Source organism: Ruditapes philippinarum, unplaced genomic scaffold (genome assembly GCF_026571515.1).
Source record: "Ruditapes philippinarum isolate M1 unplaced genomic scaffold, ASM2657151v2 ctg6240_1_1_1_1, whole genome shotgun sequence".
In the NCBI taxonomy this organism is placed as follows: Eukaryota; Metazoa; Mollusca; class Bivalvia; order Venerida; family Veneridae; genus Ruditapes; species Ruditapes philippinarum.
Genome location: NW_026852422.1, coordinates 39,201 through 57,009, shown reverse-complemented (window position 1 = coordinate 57,009; position 17,809 = coordinate 39,201). Strand labels below are relative to the sequence as shown.

General features: G+C 33.7%; 1 pseudogene; it reads right to left on the bottom strand.

Moving 5' to 3' along the window:
• Positions 1-601: 601 nt before the first annotated feature.
• Positions 602-15,657, bottom strand: LOC132759979 (tubulin alpha chain-like; annotated as a pseudogene).
• Positions 15,658-17,809: the final 2,152 nt, after the last annotated feature.

The window sequence follows — 17,809 nt, the reverse complement described above, 5'->3', positions numbered from 1 at the left end:
TTTTTGTAAATATGCAATAAAATCACTGTTTTGACAATTATTAAAGAATCGATTGGATGCGCAATTCTTCACACAGTGATTTTATTTAGCTATAAAATCACTGTTGCAGAAACATTTTTTCTAAAGCCGTAAGTTCATGAAAAGCAAAAAGTGTGCGTATTACTATATATTTTAAAGAATTTTTTAGTTTCTTAACGTAGGTTAGACTTAAATACCGTATCCGTTCTGTGTATTCATACTATTGTGTCCGAAGGCTTACGGAAAGGGCCGAAAAGTTGCGATTGACACGAAATTTGGCATGTGGCTGATTTACACCATGTCGTATTTTAGTCTGGTTCCCGTCGTACTATAAAATTTAGTATATTTATTGAACGGAGAGAAAAGGGCAGGTAATCCAGACTAGTCGTATTTTTGCTTCTTTGTCTCAAAATGCGAAAACACGAAGGGACCACAAAATTGGATTTTGTCGTCTTTCGTGTTTTCGCTTTTTTTATTTTTTTTGAGGCAAAGAAGCGAAAACACGATATGGCGTTAATCAGCCGCTATAAAGATCAATTATGCCAAGGGAAAGTCATAACTGTTATACAACAAAACTTATTACTTCTGAAAAGACAATAATTTATCAAAAGTATATACATATCTATGAAAATATACAATGACAATTTTAATATTGACTAAATAAAATAATAACCAAAACGTAAGATGTATTTTTATCGTCCAAATATATACGAGTATTCCGCTATTAATTAATTAAAATGTCAGGATCACCACCGTCGGCTTAAAACTATGTGTTAATTCTTCCGACTAGTACTCTTCATTTTCATCTTCTGCTTCGTAAGTGGAATCGATACCAACTTCTTCGTAATCTTTTTCGAGGACAGCGAGGTCTTCCCTCGCCTCGGCGAATTCACCCTCCTCCATCCCTTCGCCTACATACCTAGAAAATGAATGTGGAAATGCAATAACTATGGTTACAGAAGTAGCATTGTACAAATGTCCGTATAGTTCATGCATATAGGTAGTTTTTACATGCAAATTGCTTTGATTTTAATAATGTTGTTTGCATAGAGTACATAAAAAAAAGAATTGTGCGTATGTTTAAAAATTTAAAAATTGAGATAAAAGCTGGAAAATAACGTCATTGTGTTCATGTTTGACTTCTTGTCTATAAAAAAGCTTCCAAAATTACTTCCATCACAATTAAAGAAAGTCAAGATTAACGCAAACAGTTTCACACTTTCAAGAGAGGACCAAGTGTGTTTAATTTAACATTAAATGAATTAAAGAGCTCTAATTGCTGATAAGATGATGTTGAATACATAATCTCTTACCAGTGGACGAACGCTCTCTTGGCGTACACAAGGTCGAACTTGTGGTCCAGTCTAGACCAAGCCTCGGCTATGGCAGTTGTATTACTCAACATGCAGACAGCTCTTGGTACTTTGCCAAGGTTTCCAACGAGAACCACAGTAGGTGGCTGGTAGTTAATGCCTATTTTAAAACCAGTTGGACACCAGTCAACACATTGAATACTTCTCTTTGTCTTGCGATCGCGGCGTTGACATCTTTCGGAACCACGTCACCTCCGTACAGCATACAACACGCCATGTAGTTCCCTAGCGAGGATCACATTTCACCATTTGGTTTTGCTGGTTCGAAACACATTTGTTAGCAATCTGGGAAAACTGAAAGCTGTTCATTATAAGCACTTCTCAGCTGATATGATCGGGGAGTATGTCGTCAACAGGAAATGGATTCTTGGAAAAAAAACAAGTTCGTCTGTAACTCTGTTAATCAAGGTTTAGAGCTCCATCAAATCTTAGCAAGGCAGTGATTGAACATACAATCTGACCAATCAATCGGTTCAGGTTTAAATACGAGGGGTGCTCCACGTCAAGTCTCTTATTGCAGATGTCAAAGGTCGCCTAATTATCTACCATGAAAGCGCAGTTTGTTTGTTCTAAAGTTGTATGTGTGGTGAGGACGGCATTATAGGGCTCAACGACAGCTGTTGCCACCTTTGGAGCCGGATACACGGCAACCTCTAGCTTACATTTCTTCCCGTAGTCCACGCTAAGTCTTTCCAAAAGCAAAGATGTAAATCCAGACCCTGTGCCTCCACCGAAGCTGTGGAACACAAGGAATCCTTGCAGACCCGTGCATTGATCGGTCATCTTACGAAGTCGGTCAAGGACTTCGTCGATAAGCTCCTTACCTAAGGTAAAATGACCTCTAGGGTAGTTGTTAGCAGCGTCTACATTTCCGGTTATAGTTGCTCCGGATGATATAGCTGCCTATATTTACCAACACGGTCCTTGTCTGCAGAATAAAGTCATCTCTTTTTAAAAGTTAACGTACATTAATTGTTGTACATATACTAAAAACTATATTAACAAAATGATAATTGTAATAATTATAGATTCTAAAAAAAATCTTTTTAGTTTGTTCTCCCTATCAAAAGTTTGTTGAAGGCTACTTATGTGTGCCAAAAGTCGTGCATGCCAAAAGTCTTGTAGAAATAAATCCCTTGTTTGAAAAATAAACTTGGAAAAATAGAACTTTTATTTATTCATAAAATAATTGACTTTGTTGTAACTGTTTTAGGTCCAATATCAATTATTATTACATGTACAAAAATTAGTACACATGAAGGAACAAACTCCTCACAATGATCTGTGTAGCGAAGCAAAGGGAGACCACTGAGTATAGGAGTTTGTTGTTAAGTTGATGAAACTGTTTATATCTTTTTTATAAAGTACATGTACTTCCAACAATGTATTTACTATTTATCATTGGTTCGATATCAAACTTTTCCTTTTTTTCAGTCTAAAACAAAACATAATGTCGGCTAAACTTGCTACATTTTGACCAGTGGCAAACATTGCTACATGTAATTTCCTGATATACATTGAGATTTGGGGACCAATTGAGAGATTCATACGAAAAAAGAGATATGTACCAATGCCAGTAGGCTCGAGGTCAACAAAAAGTGATCTCAGCACGTGTTTCCCTGAACCAGTCTCGCTAAAGAAAGTGTTGAACGAGTCGTCTCAACTACCTACAGTCGTATCACTGGGCATGCGCCCATCGGGCTTGATACCATGCTCCAAACAGTATAACTCCCAGCCTGCATTGTCAATCTGGACCCCGGCTTGGCCGACATGTATGCTGATAACCTCACGCTCTAGTAAAAACGTTTTTAAATATCAATTCAAAACTCAAAATTATTCCAGTGACTGAATATCAATTATTGTTTACCTATCAGCATAATAATAGAGACAAATAAGAATCCCCATAAAGCCCAAAGTTTAAGATTAGAAGTTAACCCTTATGGTATTTTATAATTCACATATATATGTTTAGATTTGGTGATTCATATTAGTTCGCAATTATTTGTATGCATGAATGGAATAGACTTGCAAGTTTCTAAATATTTCTAGAAAAAGAAATTTGTTTTCCATGCAAGTTTATGTATGTAAGTGATTCATTTCTGCCACAAATACCAAGAAGAGAGGAAATGACCATTAAACTCAGAGTAGGAGATAATGGTCACGAAGAAATATCATCATGACATTGTCAAACGTCGTATTCCATTTGTGAAAAGTTGTATCTCCTTGTTACTATATCAATGAGGAAGTAACAAAATAAAGTCATAACTTAAAACAATCTGCCTGATGCATATCTCTTACAATGTAATATATAATCGGAACATGTATGACAAATTAGTAATCTAGTGTCATATGAGTTAAAGCAAGTACATGGTAACAATATCTGCTTTATGCTTGATATCAGCATTGATAAATTTTGGATATTGTTTATGGTGGCTGATTTGTGCCATTCGTGTTTTCGCCCCGCGACCCCGCCAAGCGATAAGTCGAGAATTAACATGTTAACATGGCGGAGGCGCGTAGCGAAAATACGCTAATTAGCGAGGGTGCGGGGTGAAGTTAAATAAATAAAACTTCTTCCCGCAGGGGAGCGGAGCGAGATTTAAGAAATAAAAGGGCGGGTCGCGGAATGAAAACACGCTAAGTAGCGGGGGCTCCGGGCGAAGTTTAATAAAATAAAACTTCGCCGTGCGTCCCCGCTAATTAGCGTGTTTTCCTCCCGCGACCCCGCCAAGCGAAATGTCGATAATTAACAAGTTAAAATGGCGGGGACACTAAGCGAAAACACGCTTATTAGCGGGGTCATTAATTAGCGTTTTTTCGCTCCGTGCCTCTGCAATTTTATCTCTTAAATCTCGCCCCGCACCCCCGCGGGACGAAGTTTTATTTATTAAACTTCGCCTCGCGCCCTCGCTTTATAGCGTGTTTTCGTCCCGCGACCCCGCCGATTTAACTTTTTAATTCTCGACTTTTCGATTTGCGGGGTCGCGGAGCGAAAACACGAATTGCACAAATCAGCCACCATAATTGTTCCTTGTATCATAGTTTGGAGACCTTTCTGTTGAAAATGTGTCAGGGTTAAATCGTTTACATATACATGCACAGTGCGTTAACTGGAGTGCGGGTATTAGTTACCCGCACTCCAGAGCATGACCATTGATTGGCTCATTTTTGCTGGGGTTTACATATTGTGACGGCAGAGAAAGGGAAAGCGACAGAAATGTCATATCCAGATGCTCGTTCATTGGTTCATTTTTGCCGGGGTTTCATATTGTGATACAGGGAACGTGCTTTTATTTTTGACTATGATACAAAAGAGAAAGAACACCAAAACACTTGGCAATCTGATTTATACTCGGGGGCTACGCCCCCTCGTACAAATCAGATAGCCTCGTGTTTCGGTGCTCTTTCTATTACTTAACCTTGATAATGTATATCATGTATAATGATAATGTTAGATAAATAGCTAATAACGTCTAATGTTAGTTGCATTTGTTAAGTTAAGTGTTTTTACATTGTTATTAACAGTCAAATAGATCCAAACCACATGCCAAACAATAATAGAAAAAAGAAAATTTAAAGGTTATATTTGTTTATTAATTTATAAAGGTAATAAGATCTCCAGATAATTCACTTACATATGCTCTAAATGAAACAATTGTCTGACGTATACATAAATATATACAAAAGCAAAAATATTTGATATACATGTAAAATAATATGCGTTTTATAAAAGAAAAAGCGCCTCTCAACTTCATAGAAGTAAATTGACTTTCTTTCTCTCTCCTGTTCCCTATATTCCTTCTTCTTTGACCTTTTTTGTTCTTCTTCAATGATTTATAATCATAAAAAATTCAAACATACTAGTTAAGTAGATCACACGCTAAACTTAGCAATGTATCCCTTTAAAACTGAATTCTTACTCATGCTTTTACCTCAAATCGAACAGTAATGGATCTTAAATTAAGTTCACGAATACTTAATATAGAATGTTTACGTAAGAAAGCAAGCACAAGTCGATATGATATGTAAAGCTTAGCTTATATATTTTAATATTTTGTAACCATGTATATAAAATTTGTTAAATACTGATTACGGAGAGAGTTTCAAAAAAGCTTTACAAGCTTCCTTCTCACCCCGTAAGTTTTATTTTATGTACCTTATTATGTAAATGTATATATTATAAATAAATAGTTTTTTAAGCTAAGATTTTTTAAGAAGAAAAAAGACGAAAGAAATATGTCAAATCTGGAATTCACACGGAAAGTGAATTTTAGGGTTGGGAAAAATTTCGGCGGTTGAAAACTCGGCTTTTAAAATTTAATCGAGTTTATCGGAAATTTTTTAAAACTTCAACTCCCCATTTCATTCTATCGTGGAATTTCGAAAAATATCTGAAATTTTGTAAAAGTTTGTAGTTTTTTTTAAAAAATTCCAGATTTCCTTTTTGGTTTTAAAAAAACATGCCTATAAAAAGTACGGGAATCCCTTTGTTGTGGCGCATGTGCAGCAGATGCTCATTTTGAGGCCCGCACAGGGGTACTTTTATATATTGACGATAAGGCGATTACCGGTAAAGCAGACGACGTTTACGCATACATTTTGTAAATGAAATTCAGACTCACCTTTTTCTTGCTAACTCAGAAAAAAGGCTGATTACACAATTGTAATCTTTAAGTGGAAGGGATTGAAAGACTAATGTTAAAATGCTCCTTTTATATGTTATTGTGTAGGTTGAATACCACTAAATTAATTTCTTCTGCACTCTGTTAAGCTAAGCAAATATAAATTTGAATCACTAATTCTTTAACTACATATTTCGTCATACGTTAATAAATGGTAATGCATGTGTTTTTACGTAAAAATGATTTATATGTTACATAGTACGTTGCATATAAATATCGTGTTATCATAGATATTCATTAATTTATACTAATGTAATGCTCAAGAATTTTGGTAACAATATTTTTTATTTGACATAAATGAACAGCAAAGTAATAATAAAATGTCTAAAAATGTTATTTTACGTTTTAACTTACTCATTTAAGAAGAAAAACAAAGAGCCGGAATTATCTACTTGCGCGCGTTAAAAATATCCTTTTTACGTACCAATTCCAGGGCCTCTCAAAATGTTTTTTATGTTTCTAAATATAAATTTTATGGTGATACCGGAAATTCGAAGAGCTGAAGTTTATTATGGTGCAACCTTCATCAGAATACGAAAACAAATAAATGAAATATGCCCCCAAAACACTGATTTTCGGCCGAGTTTATCTCCCAAACCAGTAAGGTTTCAAAATAAATTCTTCATGATTTGTGTTTATTCTCAAAATTAAGATGATTCTATACTTGAAATATGACACTTAATTTTATGATGTAATTTTAAAGAACATGAATAAACAATTGTGAGATATGTGCTTATAAAATTTTATCGAAATCTTTATTATTCTTTTAAGATTGATCTATGACTTTGTTTGATGTATTATGCACTATATCAGTCAAAATGTGTTGAATTACATTTGCAGTTTTAAAGTTATAATCTCATAAGCGTAATATATTTAAACTGAAGCTCCAGACAGTAATCTCAATGGGTCTTTGAATGGACCTTACTAGCAATTATACATATTTTGTTGTTGTTGCTGTTTTTTTCTTTCTTCCTTTTTTCTTTCTTTTTTAAAACCTTTTAAAACTGATCAGTCGTTCAATTGTCATCAAAATAGGGTCATTTTGAACGATTCGTTACAATTAAGTTAAACTTCTGATTGTATTGAGGAAACGCTTGGCAGAAACATTAGTGCACAAACATAACGAGGCAAGGCACCTGCCCCTCTGATCAGGGGAAGTAACCAATGCTGACACACTACAAACCTTTTGTGGCAGTTACTTCCCCTGATCAGTGTGGTACAAAGTTATGAGAATGAAATATAGAACCGCTGTATTAGAATATGCATTCTAAGAGAGGTAGATAGACTTTCCGTTTAAATATTAATAACCAGTAGAGACATTCAATTATACTAGGGGGGCGATCCCGGGGATGGGCAAAAAAAACCAAAGCATTACAATTCTCATCCAATGTTTTTTTAGTTCCTAATAATAAATTTTACAGCCCATTATTAAAAAGTATTGTCGTGAATTGGCAAAATTTATTTTCTCCGGTTTCCATTTTAATAAAGAAAATTTTAATGTTATCACTAAAATTTAAAAAGGAATATAGAAATTTTTACTGTTTTTTTTTATGACCATATTTTTCAATATCATTTAACTGTTACCAATTTTCAAATATGACCTGCTTATAGTTGATTTTTAAAAGGGGTCAATTTTTTACGCATGGGTTGGTCATTTAATGACGAGAAGGTGTCACTTTTCAAAATTAGAGAAAATCCGTTGAAAAAAAAATATAGGGTACGAGTAAAAGTACGAGTACGTGTCAAGCGTCTGCAGTTTATTAGGATAAAATATACTTTTGTAATACATCATTTATATCTTTCTCGCTCATTTGGTCTCTTTCTGGTAGTGAGGGTTAACAATTCCAAACACACACGCGCGCGTTTATATTTGTAATTTATAATTAATCACGATACACAAAGTGAGAAACTTGCGTGATGTTTCGGGTAGGGTCTTCTTTATTAAACGAAACAAAAATCATATTTTTGTTGCTTTTATTCAGATCTAATACAACGAATACAAATGTCAAAATTTATACTTGTTATCAAAATCAAAGCAAGAAATAAGAAAATGTGGTAACATACTCTAATTAAAACACAACAAAATTCTTCATTGTTCAGAATAATTATAATTTTATTTTTGAAAGCTCATCTTTGTAAAATATAAAATAAAAAACAAAATTGTAATTTTTAAATTTTTAAACTAAAAGTATTTTCATTATATGAAATTAAATTTAAAACATGCATTGGATTATATAACATTGTAGCTTTTCACTAGAAATAATTGTTACTTTTTTAATATATATTTGTTAACTCAGGATAACTTGTGCATAATTTATATATTGATTGTGGTATTCCACTAAGAATATACATTAAATTATAAAATGGGACACTCGAACCCTAAAACATAAAATATTACAGTTAATAGCAGATTTCCATTGACGGCATGCAATTTTCAAAGAACCAAAACACATTTTAACCTAAGACTAAATACTGAACATAATTGTGTCGCATAATTAATGTGTTTTTTTTTTCTTTCTCTATAACGTAATGACTATGGTACATCTGTTTAAAAATTATATCCAGTGAAAAAGCGTGCAGTATATGTACCACATAAATATCATTTATAACATTGAATTAATGCTGAACATAATTGTGTCACATTAAACGTCTATAATGTGGGGAGATATATTTTTACAAAATATATAAAGTAAAAAAATTCTGTTTATTTACAACACAATTTATAACATTGAATAAATGCTATTAGTGCTGTTTACAAAACATTTATCTGTGTGACTACTCTTATTAATCCTATCCTCCCTTTTCGTAAAGTGTATATAGTGTCTCAATAAAGATAAACTGAAGATATTATAAAGAAACTTTGACACTTTGAAACTTTATCACACGTTGGCAGGGACACTAGTCAAACACACAAACAATATTCACACCAATGAATAAACAGATTGATTTTCTGACAAAGCCCTAAATTTTACTTTAAGTCAAATATTTTAATGAAATTGCAGTCCACAGAAGTCGGTAATTCACTGATAAACATTTTATTTTGCGCTTCAGAAATGTCGACATAAAGTGGCTCCAATACATGCTGCACATTGAAAGGCAGAATCTCTCTCCTACATGTATCAGGTACAATGACTCCGAGCAAATCGCTCTTTTTTGGATAACAAACAACAGCACATCCGCAGTTTGTAACTTTTAAGCCTGCTGGTTTATCATTATTATCGGTTTTATTTTGAGTTATCAGTTCTCCCTGGAGTGTAAATTTGTACACGACATGGTTGTCTTTGTCAGACACAAACATATTATCATATTCTGTACCTAGATAAACAAATCGTGGATATTTCAATATGCTTGCATCTTTAACCTCATGAAGGATCTGACCTTCCATATCCAATATCTGAACAGCGGGAGGTTTAACAAAGGACACTGCCAATATACCATTGCGATGGTGTATAGAGTTACATCTTTTCCTGACATCCAGACTGTGACTTTCAGTCAAACCATTTTGCGTATTCACAAACAAGATTTTGCCTTTATTTGGTAAACATGTTGCAGCAGATGATGAACTGATAGTGGTTATGTCAAAGGGAAAATCTGACAATTTCAATGCTGAGGTGACTTGATTATCTCTGTAATTTAAAACTTTTAACGATTTGTTTCTGGCGTCTGCTAACAGAATTTCAGCTTCAGATAGTATCACAATTCCTGTAATAGAACAATTTCCTTCGTTTTCTGCCTGGCAATTTACTTTATTAACAAAACGTGCCTTCATGTCATTAATACATTTCTTGCATTGCCCTAAAAATGTTTTTACTTGTGTTGTAAGACTGCAGAAGGGAGTGTTATGTTGCTTCAAAGTATCGAAGTCTTCCGATGCTTAAAAATTTAAAGTGTTTATCTGACTTTTGGCTGAAATGGTTTCATTAATGTTTTGACATTTTTCCAATTTTCTCTGTACACATTTAGATGTCACAAACAAATTGTTGACATTGTCTTTACACTGGTCCAATTTTCTTTGAATTTCTTTCAATTCATCAGATAATGCCTCGCACTGATTTTGAAGCTTTTTCTGTGAAGATACATCTCTATCATTCATTTCATTAACCTTTTGTAAAAGATCTGCTTCCATTTTGTCTAGATAATCATCCATTTCTTTTCGGAATAGCTTTATTTCTTTGACGACCTCAGTCTTTATTTTATCCGCTGCTTTCAAACTGCATTTTATTTTTTCTTTACATGAAGCAAGGTTTTTCATGAGGTTATCAATTCTATGTTTAATTAAAACAAGGTCCACATTGTTGTCATAATTACTAGATATATCTGAAACAAGCTGAACCTTGCAAGAGGTATGTTGAAGTACCATACAATCTCCACATCCAACGCTGTCGTGCTCTTGGCAATAAAACTTTACTATTTCGTTTACATGAACATCACAGAGTTCAGTGCATGTGTCGCTTTGTGTCTGAAATGTCGGCATTTCATCTTTGGATTTAATCACGTGATTTGTGGTAACAGCCAACTTCCGGTGTGCCTTGATACATGATGAACATATAAACTCGTTACAATTCTCACAATAGCCTCTGCTTGTTCAGTATCACCGTCACGCTGACATGGCTGGCATGATATAGCAGAAGTTTCTTTCGTCCCGAGACTTCCATTTTAAAGTGAAAACATCTCCTTAGAAACAAAACGTCCGATCTTTTGACTACACATACACGTTTTTACACAGATAAAAATTATTAACACATCAATACGGTATGTAAAATTGCACCAATTTTTTATTATTTTTTTATCACTTTAATTATATCACATGTTTTTCTGCAATAACTTTATAGTGTGACCGTGTCTTTCTCATTAAAAAAAGTTATAATGTCTTTAACATTCACATTAAGCCGTGTCTCGACATATGCAGCTGTATAATTGACACATAAGGTCAATCAACACAAAACTACACCTACCCTTTCTGCGCGCAATAAAGGGCGGCTTCGCGCTTCCGGCGGGAGTCTTGAAACATATCGTAAATGCTTTCATTTCTATATAAGCTTTATTTAATCCGTCTATATGACATTTAATGGTTTCACAGCTTAAACCAAAAGTTTCACCACTTAAACTTTGAATCATTAAGTAAAACATTTTTCCGAAAATAATATAAAGGAAGTAAAATTGAACTGGGTTATTATTTAGTACGCAGGGAAAGGGAGAACAATCCATATGCTTTTAAAACTGCCCCAAATATTTCCAATGTTTGCAAAGAAAGATGTAGTTACATATATCGATATATTTGTACAGACTTCAATAGAATATGAATACATAAAAATATTATTATGTTCTCCATATTTTTACATTTTTAAAAGCGGTATATGAAACATTACACCGTTTATTTAAAAGCAGTACTGTGTATTTGTGTGGAATATATCAATCTGCTCCCGCGGAAATGTTCATTTTATATTGTCTATTTACGAAAATCCAACTTCAAATTTTTTGATAAAACATATAAATGTGCTTTGATGACTTTCTTAAAACGTTTAAATCGGTTTTCATTTTTCATGAGACTATTTTTTCATAGCTTGATAGGTACTGTATAAAAAAAATAAAAGAAAAATGTCAGTTTCCAATAAAGCAGATTAATTCTAATTGTCCTATAATAGCAATTAAATATTTTGATCCACAGAAAATTTAATTTTGTTTTCTTATCAAGTTGATGTTTGTAAATTAAGATGGACATTACTCTAAAGAAAAAATTTCCAGTCAAGTCCAAATTAAGTTATTACCTTTTATATCAATTCTTGTCTATTTCCAAATGCGTTCCGTTTCAATGATTTTATATGATTTATGTGAGATTTTATTTTGGGGATGTCATGTTTATCTCAGGTGTTTTTAATGAAATTTTATTGGAGATTAATGAAATTCCTCTTGGTACTATTTTGAATTAATTGACTTAAACAAACATTCAATCATTCTTTAGTTTTGCTTATAACTTATAAATATTACCACAATCTTCAAAGTATGTGGTGGGGGTAATAAGATCATTCAACGTTTGTATTTGTAATGTATTTCAACTTGTAACCACATAAGGCTGAAAATAGATAATAGATATAACTAAATTTTAAGAGGCATGGAAAATGTTTTAACTTCTTGAATCTTGAAAATTTATGTATACATGTTTTCGTTGGAGAGCAAATACAACCCTCGTTACGTCCCATTAGGCGGGCACCTTCGAGACGTATATTACGATATGAACCGTGACAAATGACAGTTATTTTTCTTGAGTAGCAATCGTCTAGACGGTCTTATAATACGGTATACTCCAGTAATACGTAACACTCATCATTCTTACACGACCCTCAGTTTTCTCTATTTACCATAGAAGGACCGAAAGTTTTTTGTAAATATGCAATAAAATCACTATTTTGACGATCTATGTTAAAACAAGTGACTTAACCATTAAACGGAAATAAGTACGGAAACAAATCAGGCACAATTATTAAAGAATCGATTGGATGCGCAATTCCTCACAGTGATTTTATTTGGCTATAAAATCACTGTTGCGGAAACATTATTTCTAAAGCCGAAAGTTCATGAAAAGCAAAAAAAAATGTGCGTATTACTATACATTTTAAAGAAATTTTTTAGTTTCTTAGCGAAGATTAGACTTAAATACTGTATCCGTTCTGTGTATTCATACTATTGTGTCCGAAGACTTATGGAAAGGGACGAAAAGCTGCGATTGACACGAAATCTGGCATGTTAAGATCTATAGTGGCTGATTTACACCATGTCGTATTTTTGCTTCTTTTTTCTTTCAAAATGCGAAAACACGAAGGGACCACAAAATTGGATTTTGTCGTCTTTCGTGTTTTCGCTTCTTTTTTTTTTCTTCTTCTTCTTCTTCCGGGTAATGTGTGGGCCCTTGGGATCGTCCCAAAAATTTTTTTTTTGGAGGAAAAGAAGCAAAAAACCCATTGCCTTTAAAATCACCCGCTTAAGATAAATTATCCCAAGGAAGTCAAATGTTATAAAAGGGAAACTTTTCTTCTAAAAAGCAATAATTTATCAAAAGTTTATACTATCAATGAAAATTAAAATGACAATTTGAATATTGACTAAAACTAGTAAAACCAAACGTAAGATGTATTTTTTATTCCCAAATTATACGAGTTTTCCCGCTAAAATTAAAAATTAAAATTCAGGATCACCCCCTCGGCTTAAAAATATGTTTTAATTCTCCGATTAGTTATTTTCATTTTCCCCTGTTTGTAAGGGAAACGTACCAACTTTCGTAATCTTTTTTAGGACACGAGTTTTCCCGCCCCGGCGAATTCACCCCCCTCCATCCCTTCGCCTACATACCTAGAAAATGAATGTGGAAATGCAATAACTATGGTCGGAGAAAAAGATTGTACAAATGTACGAGTTCATGCATATAGGGAGTTTTGACATACAAATTTCATTGATTTTAATGTTGGTTCTTGCATAGACTACATAAAACAAAGAATTGTTCGTATGTTTACAAATTTTAAAATTAAGATAAAAGCTTCAAATTAAAAATAGTAAAAAACAACGTCATCGTATTCATGTTTCACTTTTTGACTATGGAAATGCTTCCAAAATTACTTCCGTCGCGATTTAAAAAAGTCAAGATTAAACGCAAACAGTGTCACACTTCCGAGGGAGGACCAAGTATGTTTAAATTTAACATTAAATAAAAAGAATTATCTCTAATTGCTGATGTTGAATACACTAATCTCTTACCAGTGGACGAACGCTCTCTTGGCGTACATAAGGTCGAACTTGTAGTCCAGTCTAGACCAAGCTTCGGCTATGGCAGTTGTATTACTCAACATGCAGACAGCTCTTGGTACTTTGGCAAGGTCTCCACCGGGAACCACAGTAGGTGGCTGGTAGTTAATGCCTATTTTAAAACCAGTTGGACACCAGTCAACAAACTGGATACTTCTCTTCGTCTTTATTGCGGCGATTGCAGCGTTGACATCTTTAGGAACCACGTCACCTCTGTATAGCATACAACACGCCATGTACTTCCTAGCGGAGGATCACATTTCACCATTTGGTTTGCTGGTTCGAAACATTCGTTAGCAATCTGGGACACTGAAAGCTGTTCATTATAGGCTTTCTCAGCTGATATGATCGGGAGTATGTCGTCAACGGGAAATGAATTCTTGGAAAAGGAACCAGGTTCGTCTGAAACTCTGTTAAATCAACGTTTAGAGCTCCATCAAATCTTAGCGAGGCAGTGATTGAACTTACAATCTGACCAATCAATCGGTTCAGATTTAAATACGAGGGGCGCTCCACGTCAAGTCTCTTATTGCAGATGTCAAAGGTCGCCTCATTATCTACCATGAACGCGCAGTCTGTGTGTTCTAAAGTTGTATGGGTGGTGAGGACGGCATTATAGGGCTCCACGACAGCTGTTGCCACCTTTTGCAGCCGGATACACGGCAAACTCTAGCTTACATTTCTTCCCGTAGTCCACGCTAAGTCTTTCCAAAAGCAAAGATGTAAATCCAGACCCTGTGCCTCCGCCGAAGCTGTGGAACACAAGGAATCCTTGCAGACCCGTGCATTGATCGGTCATCTTACGAAGTCGGTCAAGGACTTCGTCGATAAGCTCCTTACCTACGGTAAAATGACCTCTAGCATAGTTGTTAGCAGCGTCTTCTTTTCCGGTTATAAGTTGCTCCGGATGATATAGCTGCCTATATTTACCAACACGGACCTCGTCTGCAGAATAAAATAATCTCTTTAGTTAAAGTTAACATACATTAATTGTTGAACATATACTAAAACTATATTAAAAAAAAGATAATTGTAATTTAAATAGATTTAAACAAAAAAATGTTTAGTTTGTTCTCCCTATCAAAAGGTTGGTTGAAGGCTACTTATGTGTGCCAAAAGTCTTGTATGCCAAAAGTCTTGTAGAAATAAACCGCTTGTTTGAAAATTAAACTTGGAAAAATAGAACTTTAATACATTATTCATAAAATAAGTGACTTTGTTGTTACTGTTTTAGGTCCAATATCAATTATTATTTCAAAAATTTAGTACACATGAAGAAACAAACTCCTCACAATGATATGTGAAGCGAGTCAAAAGGAGACCACTGTGTAGGAGTTTTATGTTTAATTGATGAAACTGTTTCAATCTTTTTTATTATAAAAGTACATGTACTTCTAACAATGTATTTATCATTGGTGTCGTTATCAAATTTTACCCTTTTTTTCGTCTGAAACAAAACATGATGTCGGCTAAACTTGCTACTTTTTGACCCGTGGCAAATATTGCTACATGTAATTTCCTGATATACATTGAGATTTGCGGACCAATTGAAAGATTTATACGCAGAAAGAGATATTTACCAACGACAGTAGGCCAACAAAAAGTGACCTCGGCTCGGCACGTGTTTCCTTGAACCAGTCTCGCTAAAGAACGTGTTGAACGAGTCGTCTCCACTACCTACAGTCGTATCACTGGGCATGCGCCCATCGGGCTGGATCCCGTGTTCCAAACAATATAACTCCCAGCATGCATTGCCCATCTGGACCTCCGCTTTCTCTCTATTTGACCGACATGTTTGCTTATCACCTCGCGCTGTAGTAATTGAAAAACGTTTGTAAATATCTATTCAAAACCCAAGATTATTTCAGTGACTTAATATCAATTATTGTTTATCTGTCAACATAATAATAGAGACAAATAAGAATCCCCATAAAGCCCAAAGTTTAAGATTAGAAGTTAACCCTTATGGTATTTTATAATTCACATATATATGTTTAGATTTGGTGATTCATATTAGTTCGCAATTATTTGTATGCATGAACGGAATAGACTTGCAAGTTTCTAAATATTTCTAGAAAAAGAAATTTGTTTTCCATGCAAGTTTATGTATGTAAGTGATTCATTTCTGCCACAAATACCAAGAAGAGAGGAAATGACCATTAAACTCAGAGTGGGAGATAATGTGTCACGAAGAAATATCATCATGATATTGTCAAACGTCGTATTCCATTTGTGAAAATTAGTATACCCTTGTTACTATATCAATAAGGAAGTATCAAAATAAAGTCATAACTTAAAACAATCTGTATGATGCATATCTCTTACAATGTAATATATAATCGGTACATGTATGACATATTAGTAATCTAGTGTCATATGAGTTAAAACTAGTACATGGTATCAGTATCTGCTTTATGCTTGATATCAGCATTGACAAGAAAAGCATTGATGCAAAGCATCAAAGGGCGTCCAAGCAAGAAATGCAGCAAGTGAAGATGAACTAGTACACATATGATGACAAGATATTCTTATAAACTACCAGAAATGTATACCACTTATGAATGAGCGGACGAAAGACATTGTTCATTATGAACTTTGATTGGCATGCTAGAGATTAGAATATTACTTGTTATTTCTTTATGATCGTGGTTATTAATAGCAACGGATATACATGTATGCAATCATTTATAATCCATATGTGTAACGCATGATCAACACGTACCACACATTTGTCCCTTATTATGTACATGTTATCGCTATTAGCGAAGACCCCCTTAAGGTATCTGTTCACACTTTAAGTTAGTAAAAATATGACACTGGTTATATTACCATGTTGATCATGTTGAGCATAATTGTTTATTATACAATAATTGTAATATCTATTAATTTTAATTTAAAAAAAATACAAATTTTATGAATATTGTTTTCTTTTATTCTTTTTTGTGTTTTATGTGCTATTTTAATACTGAGTTTTTACTACTCTTTTTTATTAAAATTGTAAAATAAATTTTAAGAATTCAATTGTCATATTGACCGACGATTATAAGTAAAAAGCTTAACTGGAAAAAGTCAGTAAATTATGGTTTATCTTTCAATATATAATATTGTTTATTCTTAAACCATGTACATGTACATTGTATTTTTCTTTATCATTTTTTAAATTATCGATCAATTGAATAATTCATAAAATCTAATTTGTAACTTTGAATAATTCCTCGGCATCTTTACTAAACACGGATAACAAATTGAATAATTAAATAAAATGTTTCAAAGTTGATAATGTCATTTTAATACCATAAAAAATGTACCTTTTTCTCAATTATTGTACATATCACGGATTTATATTACATATAAATCCGTGTACATATTTATTGTTTTTATCTCATATAGATAAAATGAAACATGCTATTGTTGTTTTTTTCCAATTGTAACGATATCAAACATCTACTCCAAAATCGGGAGAGACCGGACAATAAACGTGTGGTACTATTCGCCGGTCACTAGTAAATCCTGGTCAAAATAGACCGGGAGAGACCGGCATTTACCGATAGGAGTGATAAAAAGATATATCTATAAATAGGTTTTTGGAATATTTAGGTCATCGACTGATCATTCTAGGATACATGTACAACAATAACATACCATGACATGATAACCGACTGTGTACTACAAAATGATAAATAAAAAACCCCGAAGAGCGGGATTTATTGACGGAAAAGGTTATTTCATTTGTAAATGTTTGCATTGCGAAAATTCATTGTAACATATCGCGACATTTCATTCTTATTTAATAATCAAGCACCCTCATACCGATCGGAATTTTCGGCTTTTATTATGACCGACTAAAAGGCTCGAGAAGTTGCTGTCGCCCTTTCACAAAATCTGATCTCATTCCATAAGAGCGCCGCGCTTCGGCGCGGACGCCAATAAATTTTGGAT